General features: G+C 36.1%; 1 protein-coding gene across 1 annotated transcript in view; it reads right to left on the bottom strand.

The window, feature by feature from the left end:
* CDH8 (cadherin 8) overlaps window positions 1-25292 on the bottom strand; it is a 389193-nt gene that overhangs the window by 217949 nt on the left and 145952 nt on the right. Inside the window, exon 2 of the mRNA XM_049806245.1 lies at window positions 2757-2783. The gene's annotated coding sequence lies outside the window, so the exon portion shown is untranslated. The remainder of the gene's footprint in view (window positions 1-2756; window positions 2784-25292) is intronic.

Genomic DNA, 25292 nt, shown 5'->3' with positions numbered 1-25292 from the left:
TTCAAATCTTTCCCCATCCTAGATGGATATAATAGTTCAAAATGAAAAGTTATTTTCTGGTTATGAGCTAAATTAGCCATTGTGGCAGAGAATAAAAAATGCCCATTAAATTCACAAGAAGGTTTGTCTTTTTACATTTCCAGAGAAGTTTTGCACGCTTTTATATTTAGGTTACTTTTTGCACTGTCACCTGAACTTTCCAGGCTTCTCTCAACTAAACCATCATATCTTTCACCATTAATTCATTAATAACTAGCATGCCTGTGACATAACCTCCTTTCTAGTACGTTGCTGTTACTGTCCTGCCCTTTGTATTGACCATCTTGCCTTGGATTTGTTTCCTCAGCATATTTCTTTGCCTTACTAGGCATTTCTTCCAAATTATTTCAATACATTTGAAAATAGGTTAGGAACCTGATCTTTTGTGCACCTGCATTTATATCTCTAATTCCCAAAGTCTTGTCATTCATGTTTGCCCTCTGTCACTGAGATCCAATCAAGTTCTGCATCTTTGAGCTGCTTATAATTTGTAACTTACTGATCTTGCTGATTAGTCATTTGTATTTTTAGATTGATTTAGATACGTTAGTCTTTTGAATATTTTTCACCATATATATAAAGTGATTTCTTAAATGCCCTAGTAAATTGCAGCTAGGGATTTCCCACTCAATGCTTTTCAAAAGAAGAACTTAAAAATGTGTTGCAGTGATTTCTTTGATAAATGTATCCAGATGATCCATAATCAGATAATAACCCTTCATAAGTTTTCTTACCATAATATCTGAAAAACCTTTCCACTCTTTACTGTATCCAAACTCAAACTTTCTTATCTGGTCCTTTTATATATATAAAAGGAACATTCTTATTTTTCCTCACAATTTCTAAAGTGAAATTTTATACTTCCTCTTGCTCGTATCTGGACCTAGGAATAAATTTTGCATCATGAATTTCTATAGCAATGCAAACTTCCATTGATTCTTGAAAAGGGTAAGTGATTGGGCTAGGATGTCTAGATTAAAAAGACAAGGTAATTCTGACACCTTATTTTTCTTATAATAGGATACGCATTTCCTTCAGGTAATGAAAAGCCTGCACCTTGTTCTGAGACACCACTATTAGAAAGGACATCTACTTCCCATTCACACTAACACCTGTGAGAGTAACATGCCCTTTTGTTACGGTTGTTCCTAGTCGCTTGAAGCCTTGTTACTGTCGGCCTTCCCCAGCCTTCTTGAGGGTGGCCTAGTAATGTAAAGCATCTTTCAAATGACTGCATTTTTAGCTCTTTGCTGCTTGTTCATTGTCTTCATCCAAAATGCCTGACCTCACAGAGGAAGATCTCCTGACATCTACTGAACTACAAGAATAGAGTAGCGTTCCAATGGCAATTTTGCTCAGAGCGCTAAAGACTTTGTGCCGTCAATATAAATAACAAGCCTGCATTTATGATGAACAATTTATGACAGGTAACACACCATTCATATTAATCTGCCAACCCAATAGTCAAAGCAATCTTGACTTAGTGGCCCATTGAAAAATGGATTGTAAAGTTGATAATCTTGTGTAATAATGACTGTGACCAGACCGCGCCTGTTCTTATTATCTCTACAGATAGTATAAATGTGCTTTGAACATAATGTAAATGTGAAAAATGTAAAGGTAAAAATAAAAAAAAAAAAAAAAAAGATAAAAGAAAAGGCAGCCAAAATTATTGTAACAGGAATCCAACGGTGTATTGGGTCTCTTATTACTTATCTAGGTTCACTTGCCTTGAACACGGAGCTGGACCAGATTACCTACAGTTCCTTCCACACTAAATTATTCTGTAATTCTACTGGAAAGTTACAAACTTCACTCTGAAGATGGTGGAAAAAACTGTCACTAAAAAAATCAAAGAAAGCTTACAGACAACCAGAACACTGCTGACTGCATCATTCCCTTTTCCCTTATTATTAAAATATACTAATACTAGTAATATTAACTCATCCCAAGTGAAGAAAGAGAAAAGCATATAGAATGACCTAAACAATTCTTATTCTGTCACAGCTCTTCATATTTTAAAATAACACATGCTTCCCATCAGGACCTTTCAAACCATTTTTATCACAGCTCAAATCTTCCACAGCAACAACTCTAATTTTCACCCTGGAAACAAGAACTTTGTCTCTTCTTTCTTTTTTCCCAGTCTGTTTAAGACAAAACCAAAACAAAAAAAAAAATAGAGGCAAAGTTTAATACAGGCAAAAATGAACATGTTCTGTGACAGTTTGAATTTCAAACAATCTTTCCATTCAAACTGTCTTCTTACTAATTTTGTAATCTAAAAAATTCTTTTTTTTTTCTTGGAAGACAGCTATTTACTAGAACTCTTCTGCATTGTAAAGCAGAAAGGCAAGTTCTTTTGCTCATGTACGTAGCAGTCTCATCAATGGGTGTGTGCACAGATGCAGGTGTTGAGTCTGCAATACATATCGCACATCTGGAAGTAATGAATATTAATCTCATTTTTATTGCATATATTTAATAACCTTCTACTTAATTGATAGAGCCTATCCTGCAAACAGTGAAGGCATGGAGCATCATCTGAAATGAGAGGGAATACACGTCACCATTTGCCCAGTATTTCTTAAGCTAAAGTCACATTATAACTGTCCAGAAAGAAATTCACTTAATTCAGAGACTGCAATCATAATGCCAGTAACACTTCATAATTATACAAAGGTGACTCATAACAGCAAGTTTTAAATCAAACTTACAATATTCCTTCCTGAAGAACATGCCATCTGGAAAAAAAAAAAAAAAAGGAAAGATGGAAACTGGAACTGAAAGAATCAACACAATAAACCGCTTGAGAGACCTGTTACAAGAACAGGAGAATTCTGGTTTCACTTAGCAGAAGCCATACATGTACTCTGTCAGTTCTGCTTTTTATCCAATATTTCTACCAAATTTAATTTAAAAAATTCTTCTTCCCAATCAAAGGTGACAATCACTTTAAAAAAAATACGATTATTATCAGTACCACTGCCTGTTTACACTTTCTAATCAGTACTGGTTCTGTCATGGTGCTAAACTTTAATTTAACCATCACTACTGCTGTTTGCATCACTAGCACAACTGAAGTCATCCATTCAGTTCAGGCATCAGGTAACTAACACAGGATAAATCAGAAAAGGAATTACTATCTGCTATCCATTCTGTGTAATTCCCTGGATGAGTATCTGTACTCAATTGTGAATATAATTCTTTTATTTTTCCCAAAATGGTCTTGTATTTCCAAAATCATTGATTGTGTCCTTTAAAAAGTAACTGCACAGCACCTCAAAGATTCTCATTAAGTCTGTACAACAATTTGAGGAAAAATGTTTCTTACTCTCTTTAGCTGACCGTTTTTGCAGTTGAACAGTATCATTGCAAAAGTCATTCCAGTTTGCTAGACTATGAACATCAAAGTTTAATCCTTTAGTAGACAGATACCTAACTCTTCTCAATGATTCTTATGTCCTTTTGTCCTTTATAAAATATCTGAGAATGTATATATAACCATGATTTTTCTCATGCCCAGTTTTTCCAGTACATTTAGTTTTACTGAGCTAGCACCAATGTCCATTTCTACTGCAATTTCAGCCACTATTACCTGTCTGTTTTCAAGTACCAAATATTCAAATCTACACATATTGAGTTTCAACAAAACTGTCCTGTGCAGTCCTTGTCCTCCTGGACTCCTTTACATATAACTATGTGCTTTTTCCTTTCCCTGAATAGTATGACAATGCTTAATTCATGTCCAGCTCCAAAACAATAAACTTGAGTTAAATGGCTTTCTTTAATATTGAATTTCTTAAGCCAAATTCTCCTGAGAAACAGCTCTTTCTGCTTTTGGAGTCTATTTCTGTTCCACTCTAGTAAAAGGATAAGCCTATTCTTAAACCAGTGCTCAGATAAGTTCTGACATATTTTACCCATCACTGATCAAGCACTTCATCTAATTAGCTCTCTAATGAAGTACTCAATTGCCAAGCTACAGGTACGCTGCATCTTTTTTCTAAACTCCTCAATAGGAAACCTTTTTAAAATAAACCACATAAGTAACAAAATTCCTGGTTTTTTCCCCTTTTTCCCTTTTACTATCTATAGGTATGGGGGCCTACCAATGTGTATTGCTCCAGGTCTACTTGACCCTCTCTCCTCTTCCACAACCCCCTGTATGTGTGGTAACCATTCCCAAGTATCTAGCTGTATGTCTCCGCAGCCTCTGTCTACGAAAACGGGGCAGATGATACAGAATAGAAGGTATAAATTGGATTGAAGTAGGTAAGATAAACAGCAGTATTCTTTGCTTGCTGTTGAACTAGGGCAATGAAATGTTATGTGTGATCATTCAAAGTTGGCATTTTATGTGCTTTGTGTATAGCTCTGCAAAGGACTTGATTCCTCAGCTTCTTCAGTAATCACTTCTTTTTGTTGTGACTTTACATCAATCCATTAGACCAGCGACAATAAAGACTAGAGATAAAATGTCTGAACTCCACACTTCAATGGAAGCCCATTAAACTGCAGCACACTAGTAAGACTTTACCATTTCATGCAGATCATGTCTTGCAAAATACATCTGGCTTGGACAATCATCAGCTTACCCAATGAGTTCTGATGGGCTGTTAGCTGACCTGCAAGGAGCCAGCTAAGCTGTCCCCTGTATACCTGACTTGATGTGTCTGCCAAACTACATTATCCATCTGGCTGTGCAGACTTCTCTGTGTATACTGTTTGACACATAAAGGCGATAGGTCTTCCGCAGAACAGCTACAGTCAAACAACGTTTCTAATAAGAAAAAATAAGATTGTGAGCATCACCAATTGCTATGGAAGTTGAAGAGTACTCAGAATTTCTGAGGAGCAGGCTATTAGTTAAAATTCTAAACATGAATTTCTGAGCCTGACTTCTGACTTGTTTTTCAATACCTTATTTTTAGAGTGCTAGCAGAAAAAACTGGCCAAAACATCAGAACGTAGGAATATTATTTAGGTGATTAATACCATGGAATGGTGCAAAAAGCCAGTCAAAGGCAGCTATAAAGCAGACGACATGCTTAACAAGAAGCCACAGGCAAGCTTTGAGCACAAATCCCCTAATCCTATTGATCCTGCTTCTGAAAAAAAGTGAAGCTCTCTGTGACTCAGAAGGGTGACAATATGCAGTAAGTGCACATGGCAGGCAATGTATGCTTCAGGAAACTTAATCACGTAACCTTCATTACTTGAAAAATCACTTCTGTCAATACTCAAGCCACATCCTCACTGACTGCTGCTGTTTAAGATGCTGTCAATCTTCCCATATGATTTTGTGAACCAAATAAATTCCAAGTCATTTAAAGGTGTTATTATCTCTGCTGATAACATTACTCCATTCAGGAGTTGCAGAAATAGCAAAATAAAACTTATTTCAATCCTTTTGTTCCAGCTGTTTCTCAGTCTCCCAACATAAAAACGTAAGGTTTCAACCTAGAATTGAAGGCTGAGTAAGTATTTAAACATATTCTCATAGACATAAATCTGCTCATAGCATTCAACCAGGAATATATTTCTATTATAAATCAAAGAAAAGGTTATTTATTTTTGTTTTTAATAGATGCAATTATCTTTGAAAGCAAGCATTTCAGTCATACAGATTATCTGACATGCTAGAACAACCTGTTTGGTTAATTTTTCTGTACATTTTACCACTTGGGCTTATACACATATCCCAGGAGAATGTAAATTCTCCTCCCTCAAGCAATTGTTATTACTCATGTCAGAGATTACTATTGCTTTACATGGTTTGATATATCGCTCAAACCACAAAGGCATAAAAAAAATTTATTGTTGATTCTGATTTGATTAAAAATGTGTTCAAAAACTTCTCCCTTTGTGAGAAGTTTTAGCAAAAGCTTTTTTCCACCTGTACAGTGCTGTTTTTCTTTTTCAGAACTTGAGCAATACAGACTGCTTATCAAAATGGAAGCTGAAATTACTGTGTTAATGGCAATTTCAATTTTTATTCTGGTTCAATTGGCAAGCTATCAGCAATGATCTAGATTCCTAAGTGGCTGTTTCAGAAAAGAAGACGACTTTTAGTTTATGCAGGAAATTTAGGGAAGAGATTGTAAATACATTCTGGCCCTTGAATAACAAGAAACAATTATCTTCTGTTGTCAAGGAAGCTACGAAATGTGATTTTTATAATAATAAAGTATCCTTCACTCCCTAACTCTCAGAGAAAATAATCTGCCCTTGTGTTTCACATTCTTAATTCTTTGTGTCAAAGTCAAGATGGGTGTAAAAAATGAAAGAAAAATAAAATCTCTGCCTTTCGGTGTCTCTCTAACTACAATGAGGACAAATAAAAAAAAAAAAAAGTAAAAAAAAAATGTAGTAATGATGAGGTAGTTCTGCCAGGTATACTGTGAGTAACTATTTGAATATCCAGCAAAGAAATTGGGCAATTAATTATTACCACTTACTGTCCTGGAAAGAACAGACAATCATAAAAAATAAGAAGAGGAAAAAGTTGAGATGATGATTCATTTGTTTCTTGACTCAAGGCACAGTCAATGAGTGGCAAGCAACAATATATACTATACATAAAACAACATGACTAAAATTATTGTTCATCTTGTTGCTGCATGTTCTTTTTTAGCTTGCATTAGTTTTAACTATAATTTAAATATATATAAAATGCAGAAAAAATATCTGCTTGATGCAGTGGAAAGATACAAGTTCAGTTGCAGGAATGGTAAAGAAAACTGCAGTCTGCAAAAGGAACATGTTGTATGTGTGGGTTTTGCACACTGAGAGAAATGGATGGACCCAGAATGAAATCTCTCAGGTGAAGGAAGGATGCTGTCATCAGAGACTGGTGGGAAACCAGGCTACAGAAACACCATCGTGTTTCCAGAAGATGGAAGATTATCAAAGAAAACACCAAGTGGCAATCTTCTATGACACCTCACTATTCTCTGGAGCAGGCGTTACATCGTAGAATGACAGAATCATAGAATCGTTTAGGTTGGAAAAGACCTTTAAGGTCATGAAGTCCACTAATAAACCTAACACTACCAAGTCCACCACTAAACCATGTCCCTAAACACCACATCTACATGTCTTTTAAATACCTCCAGAGATGGTAACTCAACTACTTCCCTGGGCAGCCTGTTCCAATACTTGACAAGCCTCTCAGAGAAGAAATTTTTCCTGATATTCAATCTAAAACTCCCCTAGTGCAACTTGAGGCCATTTCCTCTTGTCCTGTCACTTGTTACTTGGGGAAACAGACCAACACCCATCTCGCTACAACCTCCTCTCAGGTAGTTGTACCATCCTTCACTGGAAGATCTGATTTGCAGTGCTCAGATGTATAGACACAAAATTCAATTAGCAATTTCAGCCTATTCTGAAAAGGCACCAGCAGCTTGCTTCAGTGAATCTCACATAGTCCCAGTGGTCACCTACCAGGCTGTCAATAAAGAAGTGTTAATACTTGAAAGACAGAAATCCAAAATGCAACGGCAAGGGATCAGGAATGTTTGATAGCACAATAAAGCTGAACATCTTGGAGATACCTTTCCCATCCTTTTCATTTCGCATGTGAATAAAACATGTAGACATTTTTTTCCTATATTTCCTTATTTCTGTATTTCTCATATAATCATACTGATGATTAGTTAAGCATGTAAAATTGGGTTACAATGCCCTTGAGCAACGGAGGACCTTCATTCACCACCACCACGCTGCCTCCTCCAGAGTGGAACATAACAACTGCTTGCATGACAGAAAAAAATCACGTAAAATAAATGCTAGAGAAATTCTGGTTAAGTAGGCAACTACTACAGCTGGTAGATAATTCATAAGAAATCATCACATAGCAAATTTAATCTATTTGCAAGCCTAACATTTTTCACTGGTTTGCAATAATTGATCATTTTTTTAGCAAAGCTGCAAATTACACCAGAAGATGCACTGCAAATAGAAATTAACTCTTACAAAACATTAAAGCTTAACGTTTGACATTTAATGGGCATTTTAATAAAGTTTGACTGCAAGGATGCTTGCAGAGGTTTATTTAAAAAGGTCATAAAAACCAGTCATAAATTTGCTTTGAAATTTAAATGAAAACTTGCAGCTTTATTTTTGCACTGTTCACTCACAGATTGTTAGTGCTAATAATCACTTGACACAAAATTTGGCTATGACACTAAGGCTAAGAGTCAGGCTCTTAGAAGAAGAGTTCAATGAAAACTCCAGTGCCTACAAGTGGCTATTAGTTTAATGTCTTGTTGGAAAAGCAGCACCTTCATTGACCTCTAAGGCCAGGGTAAGACACTCTGTTCAGAGTTAAAAATGGCACTTATTGAATTACGATTACTATTTTCTACAGTCTATTTAATGACTATTCCCTGCACAGATTTCACTTCTGTTTGCAAATGATGGATCGAGCGTCTTAGAAATGCTCTGTGCTGCCTGCTACACCCCACAGAAACTCAGTGTGTAGTGGAGCTCTACATGAAGAAACAGGTTGGAGCCGAGATGGGCCAGGAGAATTTGACTGGGTCTGAAAGACCAAAGGCATCATCTCCATCATCTCATTTTAGTCCTGTACTGGTTTTTTTGGTTGGGTTTTCTGTTGTTGTTGTTTGGGGTTCCCCCCCCCCCCCCCCCTTTTTTTTTCTTTTGTTAACAGAATCTCCCAGGGTAGTCAGACATTTCTGTAACCATTTAAGTGTACTTGGTAAAGCTGCTTATTGGAGCTGAGGCTGGATTCTAACCATATAGTAATCACTTCAGTATCAGCACTGAAATGTTTTTGAAAACTATTTGCAAGTCCTTTATACCAAAACTAAAGCAACCATTCTGAAGTAATGGAAACAAAATGGGAAAACAGCAGTTCACCAGAAAATGCAAGGTTTTCATTTTTTTTTTTTTTTTTTAATTTGCCCCTCTGTTTCAGTTTCAAAAGATCACTCCCTTACTTAGTCTTTCTAAACTAAGCTTCACCTGGAGTGGAATTTCCAGAGGAGTTATAAACCCCCTGAAAAATGGGGTTTATAACAGAAATGTTGACAGGTGGCTCTTAACAGTAGCAGAGTTCCCCACCACTGCTATAATATAGTAGTCTCTAACTACTCTAATTCTGATGAAAAGTTACTGTAATGTGACTCCCTATCTATACTAGGCCACATCATTTCTCTTCTTTACGGGCCTCATTATGGTAAGGAAAATGCATGTCCCCCTAGAGAAAGCTGGTAAAATAGGATCTAAGTACTTATAATCTATGTTTCTTTTACATCAGTGCCTGAATATAAGCTAGAAGATCTAATGTGCTTACTGTAATGAGAATCATTATCAACACTCCTCAGAAAACGCAGACTTAGATGTGATGCGGAATTCTAACATAAGTTAATCTATAGTGCCTTTTATCTTGAAGGATTCCTAGGTGTTTTAATGAATAATGTCCCTGGGCAACATTCACTCATCCCCAAAAACACAGCCGCCTGTAGGATGGACAAAGCACCCTTTCTCCATTTTCAATACTATAACTCTCTTCATGCTCACAGAGGAGGAGGCAAACAGAAAACAGTTTCCCAGTTGAACACAGAGCTGTACATAGAATATGTTCCTAAAATTAACTACCAAGTGGGAGGCACAACAGTTTTGCATTAAATGGTCTCCAGATACTTCCTATAGGTACATCAAATAATTCTTTATAGTGAGCCAACTGCACATTTGTTTTTATTAGAAAACAGAATTCCTAGTGTTTATTCTATTATTCTTGTTAAGGAGCAGCACTACAATCACACAATGCCTCTGTTCTAACTGCGCAGTTGCACTTGCTATTTTTTGTGCTACTGGGGGGAAAAAAAGTGAAAGGATGCAGATATTATTTTGCAGAATTTAAAATGAAAAAATATATTTTACATCAACTTTTCCAATATGTTTAAGTACTCTTTCTTCACACTTGTATTTTTCCAGTATTAAAGTAGAGATTTTTGATTTAATGTTTGTGTTCACGAATGCTATGTGTTTATATGTGTGTTAGAAGGAGGGAGAATTTATGCACATAAACTGTCATTTCAAGGTCAGATTGTAAATGCAATTGCTATTAATGACAGTAAACAACAGAGGTGGATAAATATGGGTAGCTTTTAGCAGATGAGCAGCTTAGACCATTGCTCAATATTTTTTAGAACAGACAAAAGTTTTTGATATGCAGTAGAAAACAGAAGCAAAGACAGAACAAAGTCAAAGCTATAATCAGAATGTACTGTGATTAAAAAAGAATAAATCAGATGGATATAGGAGATTATGACCATCTGTATATTTTTGCCTTACATGTCATTCCTACCCTTGCTTAACGCCCCCCCAGATTTCATCCCCAATATATTTGCCTGGGAATATATCCCATTTCAGCTTTGTGGGGTAACTTCCATTCAACAAAACATGCAGCTCCAAAAAAGGTTAATCAATACCAATAGCTAGGCAAAAAAGGAATTACTAGAAGGAGATGGAAGGTGCCTTTTTTCTACAGTACATCACCTTGCAAAATCCCCTTTTACATGAGGTGAAACTTTCTTAAATGTGAATTATCTGACAGACATCTGTAACTCACTGGTCTGGCCTGGTCAAACACCTGTGATAGTACTTGGTCAATACTCAGACATTTGTATCTAACACAGAACATGGTAATACCTGTGCCATTCAAACAGAGGGAGACACAAGTATAACGTTAATTATATTTGTACACAAAATGCGTTATCCATCCTGGCTGAGAATCAAATTTTTGCCCATAGTAAAGCAAACATCACTGTTAATTTTATTTTATCTTGCTCTGAAAATGGAGCTAAAAGTGACCTAACTCTCTGTTTCCATCCACTTGATGGTGCTGTTTCCAAAATACATACTACAGAGTGAAAATGAATAAATGAAATCCGTAACTTATTTTACTCCCAGAAAATATAGTGAATAACGAATCAATTTTCCTACAGTCGCTTTAGATACAAAAGCTACAACATTCTGTCGTTCCAGTGTTTCCTGCATTTTCAATTAATTGCAGCAATTTTTTACACTCTCCCAATGTATGACCAAATCTTTTAATCTTTTCTTAAATCGCATAGCCATGTGACACGGTAAGGTCACTGGCATAATTAGGATGACTCATCAAACAAAGTTTGGCAGATCAGCATTTTGAATGCAAGATTTGAATTTTTGCCAGAAAAGGAGACTGCAAATTTAGACCCTGATCTTCAACGACTGAAATACGTGATAACTTTCATATGTACCCTCTCCTTATGCGAAGGATCAAACCATGCATATTTGGATTGCGTCTACATTTAGGGGAGTGTCAGTGGCCAGCTAAAAGTATTAAGGATATAAGACTATATAATGTCAGCAGGGCACATCAATAGTGCAGTAAAATAGATTATCTAAGTAGGATGTATTATGCAGCAGAATCAGGAGGCTTATATTGGAAACCATGCTGTAATAAAACACATCTAATGGGCTAGAATTAATACAATGTAATGTACGCATGCACAGCATAATGGGATCTTGCAGAGATCAAAAAAAAATGAACTATTTGTTGTGATTCCTAGCAATGGAATTACTTCCCATAGATTTTTCCACAGCAAGAGTAAAAAACTCAGGTATTTAAATTACTCAAAACTTGGTATGAAGGTCCACATAAAATATTGTTGCTTTTAAATTAAATCATGCAAAAATATTTTTAGATCTTGGGTACTTTACATTTATTAATAAATATTTTATGAAGTTCCACCACAGATGCTATTTAAACATGTGATAAGCCTGAATAATTAGTCTGCAGCACATATCACGAATAAAACAGATTACTCGGAAAAAAAGCAAAAATGCTAGGCTTGCCTAAGACACAAAATGAGGATCTGAGATGAGGTACCGAAGTGACATTAACCTTGATTAAGGTTACTGCCTAAAACTGATCGTCAACACAGGATCTTTCAATGCATTACTCTTATTCCTGTTCTTATCTTTCATCTTAATCTAAACGAAATTTTAATGCACTTTTTAAAAGCACGTTAATAATTGCATGGAAAAATAAAGTGTCGGAATCAAATATAAATTCTTCACATGGTAATTTTCTCTTCACATTACTCTCCCCTTTGCAGTGGCTTTATTCCATTAAAGCAGGGCTTGTCCATAACTGTCAGGCTATGTACAACAATTTCAGGAAGAGTTTTTGGGGTCACTCAGCTTTGACCATCTTGGATCTTGTTGTTTTGTGTGAGAGCTGGGTATCTGACAGGCTGACATGATTACTGCTGTGTTTTCTTCTGCCTTTTTTAAGCTTATCTGCAAGATACACTGGCTCCAAGACCCTGCCCTGCTAACATCAGCCTGACAAAACCCATCCTGTTAGTGACTGATTACCCTCCCTGCCAGGCTGAAATGATCAATGAGTGGATGGATTTGTCAGACAGTTCTTTCAAGATCTCTGTGGCAGCGTCTGCAGCAGTGGAACAGTGAAACGAAAAACAGCCTAGGGACCCGCTCCTTCTCTTCTAACATGCATGTCTGCTCTTCTACTAGTCCAGAGCCAGTGGCTCCTTGACCTGGCTGGAGAACTAGCTTTAGATCTTTGTGCTTTAGAATGCAGAGTTTATACAGTAACTTTGTAGATGTACACACAACTTAAACATAAATGTGTTACAAATCTGCCCAGCAACCAGAAAGTACAATCCCATACATTCATTACTTTGTGCAACTGCATTAGTACTTTAGTTTTTAACATGACTCCACTTTTGAAGCCCACCTTCCAGGAGTCTTCATTTACCACAGACCATGGGAGCAGTCATGGAGAGGACAAACTTGATTCCTTTCAGTTGTACCCCTGGATTGCATTAGATGCAACCACTAATGATTATTCAGTCCATGGGACCAAATGAAAACTAGTCTGAAATAAGCCTGCTTGAAATTCCCATAATGTTGATCAAGCTCTTAGCACCAACTATCTGGCTTCACAGACACAGTTGTGTTGTGTCACTCTACTTGCTAACGTAGCTATAGATAATGTGTGGGTACTGCTGTGCATTAAAAAGGGGAAGAAAAACTGAAAGAAGGGGTAAAAGGATAGAAGAAGTAAAAATGGTTGTAATAAAAGATGTACAACTATGTTACGTCAAAGTAATTTTCAAACTATGAACACTGAAGGGAAAAAACCAAGAAATATATTACTAAAGATTTTTTTATCTAACAGCCAAGGACTTTAATACTTCTGTTGATGTTGATGGATAATATCTTACATGAGTAGGATCATCTATGACATTTAAAACATATTAACTTTCATAAATATGCGAGACATTCATTGTTAAATGTCTGAGCACCACGCAGTTGCTACACATACACTACCAATAAGTTTCCTGGCAGCTAACAAATTGGCAAAGTTACATTGCAGACTTAGAACTGTAACTATTTCGTTGTTGTTTAGCTGTGTTTTGGTAGACCATAAACAAATGCAGGCCTTAAAATGTAAACAGAGAAGAGACAAGACTATTTAAAAACCACCACATAATCCCCATCCCACAGGCTACTTGAGGCACAAAGAAATTTATTGACATGCCTGAGTGTGCATAGACAGTTGGAAATAGCAAACAATTGCAGAGAGTTCCAGGTCCACTCATTGCAAATCACAAATCTGAATTGACAAATCTGAATTCACGCTGGGGGTCTGGTACTGATGTGACATAGACATATCCTAAATGTAAAAAAGAATACATGTTCCAGTCCATATCTCAACCACTGCATTATCCTTCTCAGAGATAAGGTGCAGCTGTGGTTTAACTGTGACCAAATTGTAATGTTAAAGTTTGTGGAGAATTATGCCATTGAACCCTGAATACAAAATCATTGGTAACCAGCTGGTGAAAATGTTAACTTTTTATAAGACAACGATGGAAAAATACTACCTTTGTTATTCAATAAATATTACATTACAGGATTGATATAATCCATTTTGTATTTACATAGTAAAACTCACAGACCACTTCAAAAGTGTACCAAGTATAACCATGACACACAGCACGTCAGTTTTGCACTAGCAGATGGTAAAGCAGGATTCCCAGTTGAAGATGCTGATGGCAAACAAGTGGTACAGATTCCTCAGTGGAAAAAACTGTGTTGAAGTCAAATAAGAACAGAAGGAAAGTACTGCAGTAAAGAAAAATTACTCTACTTCTACATCCAGAGTTGTCACCTAGATAGGCTTAAAATACTTCACTGTAAATGTTTGCAGAACTATGGTACCACAAAAGCTATAGGCTTGCCAGATGTTGATAAAAAGGAAGACATGTAAGAACAGGACTAAGGACATGTTAATTGTAGTACTAGTGAAGAAATCAAGCAGTGAAAAAATTTGATTTGACTTTGTGATGAATAGTGAATTCTTAAACACTGGCAGAACTGCAAAAATAGTACAGCAAATTGGGCATATTATTACAAAACATAAGGCTTTCTCTGTAAGGATAACTGATGGTATGTGATTTTCTTTTATGAACAAAGTGTAAAAGCTATTATAAAAAACCTAAGCATTTTGAAAACAGCTAGAAAGGAAAAAAAGGATATAACCTTGTGTCTGCAAGTAGTCCTAGAAACATCTTTAAACATTTGTAATATACGGATATGAAAATATCCTATTTTTTTTCTTGTGCTATTCTGCTGAAAAAGACTCATACCTTTGCTAATGACTTTCACAAAAACTTAGGCATCATTTAAATCCTTCTTTAGCCCTGAAAATAGGACATAATTAGAATAGTCACTTTGCTGGTCCTCCACACAGAAATTCATTTAATCTAATTTTTTTTTTCCTTAATCTTAAATGAAAGGAAGAGAATTAGTACTTAACTTGAACAAACAAAGTCTGAACAAATACTGTAATCAACAAATTTGGTCTTGTTTTTCTCCCAGAAGTCCTTGAATAGATCATAGATTTACTCTTTAAAGCATCTTGATGACATATTTCAACATAAGCATTTGGTTTGTGGCTTGCTAGTCTTGTTTTGGCTTTAGAATTTTGAAATTTATTGCTTAGATGTGATTATCCATTATCTCTGGCCTGTAGGAGAGCACAGTGGCTGAGACAGTGAAAATTAAGCTGTATGCAGTAATATGAAACAGTAGATCCCAAATTAAAAAACAATTTAGACCTCTTGTTTTGTGTTGTTTATTGCTATTTTGGTTTAGGTTTTATATATATATATATTTTTTTTAATGTCTTTTTCAGTTTATACTGCTGTCATTCCTAGAACTGTTTGATACTTGTTAGCATGGCAGATACACAAGTATCTCTGGCTATGAAGGCAGGGCAAACAACCCTGCAGTACGGTCAGTACAAGCATGTTCTGGGGCTGTCTGTCTACCCATAGCATCTCTGGGACATCCTGAGAATACTTCAGCTGAAATGCCAAGAGTAAAAACAGGATCTGGTAGAAAAGTCTGAAGGCAGCTTCAATGAAGCAACCCTCCCGTTGCTTCCAAATATATCCTGTGTCACCATTAGGGAAGATAGAACTCATCAGAAAGACATGAGAGGATTTGGCAGACCTTTTAAGTAAGTATAGAGTCCTCCCTACACTTGAGTTTGAGTGGCATCTTAGAGTAAGCTATAAAACCTTACCCGAGACTATCAAACTGAGGTCTTGAAAAGGAAGAAGAAAAGTCCTTCCTTGGTTCTTCGCTTCTAGGATAATTCTGAGCAGGAACGGAACATCAATTCATCTATTTCTAGATTACCCAAACTTTGATACTTGATACTGCTGTTCTGCAGACCCATTTGTCCTCCAGGAGCACTCTGTTTCCTAGGCATCTTAAATGTTATCTTTGAGAATGAAGGTTGATCCAGTCAAGCTGTGGATGTTGATAGGAGAACATCTGTGAGCCTCTGCTCCTTAAACCACATCGCTGAGTACAGTCCAGGCTACTGGCAAAGGAGGACCTTCCAAAACACACTGGTAGTCAATCTAGCCAGCACTCTGACTATATGGATAGCTCCCCCATGGAAACTGGAGATGCCTAGACCATAACAGAATGATATCCTACAAGATTATAAAGTTCCTTTTGAGGAACACTGGGTAAAACTGTGTCCTGTCAATGGCTCTGGCACAACTGGAATGAATTACATTCAGAATACAATCATAATGTCATTACAGATGAATGAAGCAGGTGATGTATAAACTCACTACCTACCTAAATAACAATAGCTGCAATGGGCCTGTCAATGCCAGACTGCTTTTGCCGCAGATTTATGGGACTCTGGCAAGCCCATTGACTGCTGGATTAGGAAGGGAACCTGGAAACGAGAATCCAGCATCTCTTGGTTCTGTGAGTGGAGACTCTGAGATGAAACAACGGGGTGGTACAGATCAGCGTCTGGGTATTTTATTTTATGTGGTTTGAAATGAAATAGCGGTTCCACAGTTAAATGAACTCATTCTGTCAAGACGACTCCAGCTTCACTTTTTTCTTCATGACTGTAAAAAGATCCAATTTCCACTATGAAGTCTGGAAACTTACATCAACTACCAGGGTAGAATTAGACCTGATAAAAGCTTGGTGATCTTAAAGAATACAAGATATATCCATGTTTATTGTAAGAAGATTTTAGCTTTCCACCGGGCTTACTAATTTTTGCACTTCTATTGTACTATATCCTATCTCTTTTTAATAAATAATGCTAATGAAACACCTTTATTGCAAATGCGTGTGTACGTATTTAATTCTTGACTCATTGTTGCATTTATTTTTAGCTTCCTGATGAATTTAGCTTTTTCATAAAATGTACAGGGAAATAAAGGACAGGAAAATCCACAGTACCCTGTACAGAGGTAAAGCAAAGAGTAAATACATTCATTGCTTTCCTCAAAAGAAATGTATTGTGCAGCTCCTGAGGAATACAATATTGAGATGAAAATGAAGCTGCAATGGAAATGGAATGAGAAATAGGTATTTGCTTCTGGGTGAACACAACAAACCTATCAGCTACATAGTTAAAAAGCAGCAGCCCCATCGCACCAATTCCTGATGACTAAATAAACTACAGGTAAAAGGACAGGGGAATAAGACAGAAGGAAAGAAGGGAAATGAACCTGCCAAATGAAAGAGAAGTGCTTCTGCAAAGGTCACTAAGGGATAAGATTAGTTTGGAGTAAGCCAATACTACAGTGTAATTTGCAGTATTTTCAAACACTTCAGAATAAGCATTCCTTGCTATTTTTAATACAGGCTTTGAGCCATGACTATCTAAATAGACAGAGTAGGCATTAAAAGTTCATAGGGCTCGATATTGCCTGTAAAGAGGGAGCCCCTACAGAATTTTATTTTATTACTAACCTTTATTAGCCTTGTAGCCAATGCTGATTAAAGTGTTGTGGCATATCTGTCAGCATGCATGAATGCATGGAGATTATTAGCAACTGCATTTAAAAGTCTAAGAGCCAAGAGGTAGAGTCACAAGCCTGGAATACTAATTCCTATTTTATTCAGTGTAAACAGTCAAGGGGATGGATAATAGCTTACTTGTCTCCTTTTATTGGCATGTTTATCTATCCTTTTACTCTTCTCTCTCAGCATGTAACTAAGACAAGAGAAAATAATACAAAATATGAGGTATCTACAAGTATGGGTCAAACTGATTTCCATGCAGAATATCCAAATTTGGCTGGTCAAAAATAACCACTTCTAGCCCCTGTAGACTAACGACTTCATTGGAATATCTCCAATCAAGCTGCTCACAGGCAGACTTGGACGAAATATTAATGGAAAATATGTATTCAGCAAAGGTAGTCTTTCAGTATTATGCATGTAGACACATTCCAGACCTCTTAGTGAAGTATTTTGTTGATCCTGTCATGAATCTTTTGTAGACGTAACTTCTAACCCAGTTGACTCAAATTTCTTCACTGAAAATATTCAGAATTCACAATTCAAATTGAGTGCATGAGCAGTTACTTGAGTCACACTGCATTCTTTTGTCTTGGTACTTAATAAATTACTTAATAATTTAAGAAATGTAACCCCATTTTCATTTTTGTGATGCCCAAAGCAAGTGTTTTCCATAACTAACTGTGGTTTAGTTACAGAATAAGCCTGTTTTGGTCAAAGTTCAAATGAACTTAGTTTTTTTACTAAGAATCCAAACAAAACATGAATAATGAAGTTAACAATTTGGTTTTAAGTGAAACTCCACTTGGAAATGGCTAAATGTTTATGAACAATATCTTTCAATATTTATGATGCTTCATTCAGTGCTACAGGTCAGGAAATCCTGAAACAAGTTAGGCAAAATTAGACAGACCTTGGCTGATGATTTAGGAAAACTGTCTGAGTACAGTTCAAGTAATAGAATCTCTTTGTTGATGTACATCACGGTGAAAAATCTTGGAAAGATTCATCTTTCCTTCCTATGACAGGAAAACTCTTTTGTCTGGCACAGAACTAAAACCAGAGGATCATAAACCACTGCTGAGCATTAATTTTAAAGAACAAAGAGATGGCTTCTACCCAAGACAAGCCAGTTACTCAAATGTGAATCATAATGGTAACTAGAGACCACCAGCGATGTTTTTGCATTTTTTTTTGCCAGAAAACAATTTATGAGGCTGAGCATGACAGTCTGGTAGAAGGATCCTAAGGCTTTAAATAAGCAATCTCTCATGTCCTCTTTTAAAATAACATAGAGAAAAAGTAATCATAGGTATAATTGTAACACTGTTTGTGGACTATAAATATATATCATGTATATTAATTAAATCAATTAATCAAGACAATACACTGAATTTGCAAAGGTATAGATTAAAATTTTGATAATCATAACAGAAAATGTCTCTGAAGAAAATTAAAAAAGCCGAGTGTTACCTACCATAGTGTTTGTGTAAATGTCTCACTATCCTACTTCTGAAAATGTTGTGTAATTTAAAGCTGCCTGACAATCTTGTCCCGTTTAAAATCTGTATGAATAGATGTATTTGCCTCTTAGTATTCTTTAATAAGTCTTGGTAATTTAACATGCTTTGCTTCTTTATCACAATGATTTTAATATGTCTGTCTATAACACTTGCAATTCCAATGCAAAGTTGTATTTCATCCTATTTCTGTAGTTAAAGATTTTTTGTTATCGGTATTCTAAGAGCCCCTAAAGACTCTAGCTAAGACGAAATGCTCTTGTACCAGGGATACTATACAGTAAGCATATGAGGTCTGATCAATGCCTGTTACAATCTCAGTGATCTCTGAGATCCAGCCATTAAACATGATGGTAGACCTGAATAGGATACCCGAACAATACTCACGGTAGTATCTAGAGATATTCAATCTCACTTCCTAAACCTTAAACATCCTAATATGTCAGAGGTATTAATATAATGAATCACTATTATTTCTCTACTGAAGCAAAAAGTAGTTGAATTAAATTTCCCTAGTGTCTTGCAATCCTCTGTAGCATCCGTATTATGCTTTCTAATATGGATTGCTGTGATTTTTCTGCTCTCTCTAAAAAGTCATCTGTATTATAGTTTTTCATCTGCTCCTTTCCTTTATGCTGTACTATTTAGAGACCCCCTTGTCAGCTCTTCATGAAACATACTGTAAAGCACAGATTTACAGTTACTGTGATTCACAGTTTCAATGCAGGAGGCCCTGAATATCTAAGTAAATTCTGTGCCACTCTCTGACTAATAATGTAATACTTGTAGTGATGTTGTCTTATCACAAAGCGTGAAGACTTTGTTTCATGCTTTTGCTTATTTGTCTGCTGTGGTTTGCAGTTCTATTCATCACCTATTGCTTTTATTTTTCTATTTTGCTTCTTTTGGACCAATTTCCTAATGGCCTTGCCACCTGGTCCCACCTGATAAACTGACAGTATATACTGTAAATTTTGGTCTAAGATTAACTTTTTCTACTATAGATATACCTTTTTTGTTCCATTGGTCAATGTTGCTTTCATAAATATTCTGGATTCAAACTGTTGCAGAACTATGTCTGTCAAAAATGAAACAAGAGAATCTACATGAAGATGAATACCAAACCAGAAGTTTAAGTAGGCTTTAATTAATACATGTTCATTCATCAGTCTGGCAAATATTTCTGTTTGGGTATAGTAACTAGGAATTTAGAGGAAGCATTGATGTAGCATAGCCTGCAAAACTCAAAGTTGCAAAATATTTCCTATGTTACAAAAACTCATGTTAGTCTATTAGCTTTGTCAGAAAAAAACATCTGAGATTCTGAACCCATTTCAGTGCACAGAATAGCAGTGAAGCTCATGTCTATTTTCTTCTCCATACCAGCTAACGGAAGTTTCATCTACCTGCTTTAGGTCCACCTAGACATTGCTGGTTAACTAAGATTTTCTGGTAAAGTTTGCTTAGCCTGCAAAAAACATCTTTGGTCTACTGAGAAACAGACTTTTTATTTACTTAAAAAGAGAAAAACTAACATTTTGATAAGCACAAGTCTCTACCAGGGCATACTCTTACAGAGGACACAGAACTTTTTCCAACAGCGGCTTGCTCTCCAAATCCTACACCAAACCCTTCACTTACATTTAAGTAAAATAAGCCATTAAGTTACCTTTAATAATGTTTGGAGAAGGAGGTCTGTTTCCAGTCAAGTCTGTCTTTGGTTGAGTGTTAAACAAGGATTTTCTTCTTCCACAGTTCTTAAACCAGAGTCTAACTGGGTCTCTTTAAAGCACTTATCTCACTTCTAGATGCATTTTCTATGAATTAATCACATTTTCTACATTGCCAGCATGCAAGTGTTAAAGATTGTAAGCACTGCCCTTCCATCATAAAGCTTTTCTGAGCATTAGCTATAGCAAAACAATGCTACACCTGAATTTTCTTTCTTCTGTGACTTTAGAAGTTTAGAAACAGAATACTGCAATGGTTTTAGCATGCTTCAGTTCTCAGCTTTTGTCTTGAGTGACTAATAAAAGAACAGACTTCTACAATACTTTCTCTGTCTACTAAGCTTCGGAAAGTAAGGTCTTTTCCTTTGCTCAGTGAAGCAATTCAGTGGCTTCTAGGTTGCAACAAATTCCATACATTTCCTTACCAGCTCTTAGAAGTCTTCCACTGTGTCTGAGGCCTGGGCTCTGTATCAAACTCCTCTTCTTTTCAGCCACCACCACTGCCCTCCTTCTCATGCTCCTCTGCATTCACTCCAGAAGCTTCTTCCACTGAGCATGCTGTTCTTACTAGGAAAGAACAACCTTACCTTACCTCCTGTGAGATCCACATAACCTCAGATACAGCAGCAAGGACAAGGTAACCATGCAGCTTCTTTCTCCATGACCCGACTATTGCTCATTTCATAGAGTACAAAGTACCCAGAAAACCCAGAGTACAAAGTACCCTGTAACACAACAAACAAAAAATACCATCATCTGTCAGTGCTCTGAATAGGTTTCAGTAAAAGACTTCATAGTTTCTTAACCTGATGAAACTATTGTTCTGATTAAGCACACCCTAAGCCACGTTCTGTCCCTGGTCACTACAGTATAACTGAAAGACAATTGCAGTTAGATCCACACGGAAAATAACATTCTTTGGGCATCTTTCTCTTAATTCTCCAAGGCTTTGGATGTGGGATGGTAACGTTATCTTGACAAGTGTGTCAGGGAGAGTTTTTAGGTATTTCTGAAAATCTTGAGCATGAGGTTAAACAAAGCTGAAATGGCTCCTACAGGCATTAAGGAGGGAACAAACTAATTTTGTTTCTCCCAGTGGCACCTTGTGAGAAAATCCTGCATCAGTTAAAAACCACAACGTATGACTTTGTTATGTGGTTAATTAGTTAATGAAGGCCTGAATCTACAGTGAGCAAGAATGAAGGTTTTGTGTGCCAGAATATTCATCACCGCACCTGTAAAGTACATTGGAACACACACACATATATATTTATAATGGCAACAAATCTGGGTACAATTGACCTATAATACCTCAGAGTAGAATGTCTCTACTTCGTTAACTGGGGAAAAAGAGATGAGGGAAAATATATTTGTTTTTCAAACATATTGGAAGTTACTATGAACATCTAAAAGAAGTTTTCATCATTACTTTCCTACTAAAAGGTAAAATTAGCAACAAGATAGTTATCATCAATGGCTATATTAAGAACTGTCACAAATCTCGGGTTACTTGTTTACATCAGAGATTAGCAATTTGAAAGGTAGCAGAAAGCTGACCTGTTTAAAATTATGATCTAATTTCATAATCTGCAATAGGCCAATAGTTGAAGAAAAATCAACTAAGGGTGCATCATCCTGAGATTCCAACTTACTGCCAACATTTGTTCAATTCATTCACTTTTTGTATTATTTGTTAACCAGTTTTGATATTGAATAGTACTTTCATGTTCAAACTGCAGTTTTGTCTGAGAAGTGTGTAGAAACTACATAGACTGTATCACTACCTCTTCTTCAGAACATAAGGAAAAATGTGTTTGTACTTTGCTGAGGGTTCTTATCACAGCACATACAGATGCAGAATCTGTAAGATTTTCACATAAGAACTTAAGAGACTCCTAGCTTTTAAATATCTCATGAAAACAGAAGGAGGTTTTCCTCCATTTGTTTGGATTCCATATTGTATACGGAATATTTCAACTATAACATTTAGGTTAATAATTTGTTCAGCATTTATACAGTACAATTCCTACAGCACTATAGTTAGCCCTAGTGATATTAGTGTATAGAATGTAAATTTGCATATCTATAGACAAATGTAAATTGGATCATGTATTAGAAATGGATTAAAAATAGAAATATAATTACACTAGCACATCCTTGAAGATGATTGCTACTATTCACTTTAAAAACACATGACATGACAACATAATGTTCACTTTATTTGGCTGTTGTGAGAACAGCTGTCGTTTAAGAGACCTAATAAGAACATATATGAAACAGGCTTTTTTTCTTAAAGTACCTCAAGTTTATTTAAGATTATTTTTTAAAAATTCTCATTTCTGGTATTTGACTTGACTCAAATAAGAAAAGATCCTTCTCTACCTTAATCAGATACTAAAATTTGATTTTATTGCTACTGTGGTACTAGATCTGCGATGTCCTGATGTAGTTCTTGTGTCAGAGTTTTATCTGTAGCTTCAGTATTTCCACATTCTGCATTTGTTAAATACTCTAATTTTTATAGCTGCAGGTTGACAAGGAACTTTACTAAGTTTGTAACGATGTATTTGTTAACATCAGAGTTAATCTGTTGTACTGTTCTCTTTAGCATGGTTAAGACCTCTTGATATGCTTTCCTGGACAAGAGGAACCTAAACATTTGTCTCCTGTTCATCTGCCTCCCCACATAATACATTAAACATTGGCTTAAACTGGAACATAATCTTAGTATTAAGCTGTTTGTTCTGTGAAATTCTGCTCAGTTATTTGCTTTAAGGCATGGACTAAATGCATGTCACGTCTGGGTACCTGATGTCAGATCTACTTTTACTGGGAGAGAGAACAGAGAGATTGTAATTCTGGAACATTTATAGCTGAAAAATTATTGTTTTCAATTAAAAAAATGAAGATTATGCTAAACAGGTGGTTTTAACCTTTTTCTTGGAAAACTAGATTCAGAAGACAAATAGCCATTACTGTTTTATCCACAAAAACCAACGATCCAAAAATGAAAAACTACTAGCACTGCTGCAGAGGTGTTTTACCAGGTAAAGTAGTTTTAATTCAGTGTCTTAATCTACTGTCAGGAGACAGAAGCTAAACAGGACATTCTGGGCAGGGTGACTGTTTGAAAAATACACTATAAATGTGCAGCCCGCTGCAAAGAGAACTCCCTATACTATAAATTTTATTTGTGTATTTTATATAGACATACATATAAGTGTATATATATAGCATATCACAACCCTGGGTCAAAATTCTCCAACCAGCTCTGAGGAACACAGGTTAGATTTCCATATTATAAGTATAGTTATTGCCCCTCTCTCCAAGTGCTTCTTGTCTTTAAACAGACAAGTTTTCCTCTGAAGTCAGCACTTGAACATGTTGCACAGAATACATTTTAGTATTGACAGATTCCTCATGCTTCACATAAGCTATAGGACAAGTGACATTTTCCAACCATGGAGCTTAGATCCAATGTCTAGTTATTTGCATTAAGGAAAATACACATTTTGGGTACCTTCCTGAATTCTACAAAGACTCATTTGTTCCTTAAGTCTTCAAGACTATGTCCTACCAGCTGATCTATACAGGTAAGCAGACTTTCAGCTCCAGAGGTACCTTTTCAGAAACTGGGATTTAGAAGTCAAGTTTTTTATGCTCTGTAACTACTAAACATGTACATCTAATGACTCCTCATAACTTCAAATACCACTGAGGACTCCATACGCCTCTGCAGTCAGTAAATAGCTGAAAAACCCATCCGTGCAGAGTACTTCAACACTGTCAAGTGGCTGGCCTGCATTTGATTACAACCTGCCATTGTTCGCAGGCTCCTCATTATTACTCCCACTGCTCGAGAAGCTAATATCTGTGCTGAATCGTATAGTGGTTGGCAAGGTTGCGTGTGAGAGAATTTCTGCTTTGAAAGTAGAAAAAACTTTAACCCTAACATACAGCTTTTCACAAATGGAATTACAGTAAAGGAGCTTTGCAGGTAAGTTTAATTCCAGAACTTTTGAACTCTCTGTCTCTGTAACCTTAACTTTCTTCTAGCATAGTGGACAGGGTTGTGTTTTCTACATGAAAACTAGTACATCTAAACCACTCCATCTTTCTTGTTTCTTGGATTGAGACCTGCACAACTCAGACCACTGTTTCTAATTTGCACAGGCCAGACTTTAAAGTACCACAGTGTTAACACAGAAAGGGAAGGGTCATTTATTTGTTAATTGAGGAGGATCAGAACAGCTGTGAACTGTACAAGCTTTGGGACATGATGTACCTTGGGGTGAGGGAGCAGGAATAAAAAATACTTACCTGGAAAGTTAGCCTTTGGAAGATAAGGCTGCAGAAAAGTTGAGCCAGTCTAGCCTTTATACCTTCTTTTCATCAAATACAGATTTTTTTAGATCACAAAGTATTAAGTCTAAAACTGGAAGTGGACTACAAAAATATTAATTCCCAGATCTCTTGTGCCAACAATTAATTATGTTCCAGGAAAATCCTACTTTGAGCACAAATGGATTAATATGTATAATGGCATGCTCCTGTTCTAAAAACTTTTAATATGGAAAGTGCTATGCTAAGCCATAGTCTACTT

The sequence above is a fragment of the Accipiter gentilis genome, chromosome 7 (assembly GCF_929443795.1).
Source record: "Accipiter gentilis chromosome 7, bAccGen1.1, whole genome shotgun sequence".
Taxonomy (NCBI): Eukaryota; Metazoa; Chordata; class Aves; order Accipitriformes; family Accipitridae; genus Astur; species Astur gentilis.
This window is presented reverse-complemented; position numbering and strand designations above follow the sequence as displayed.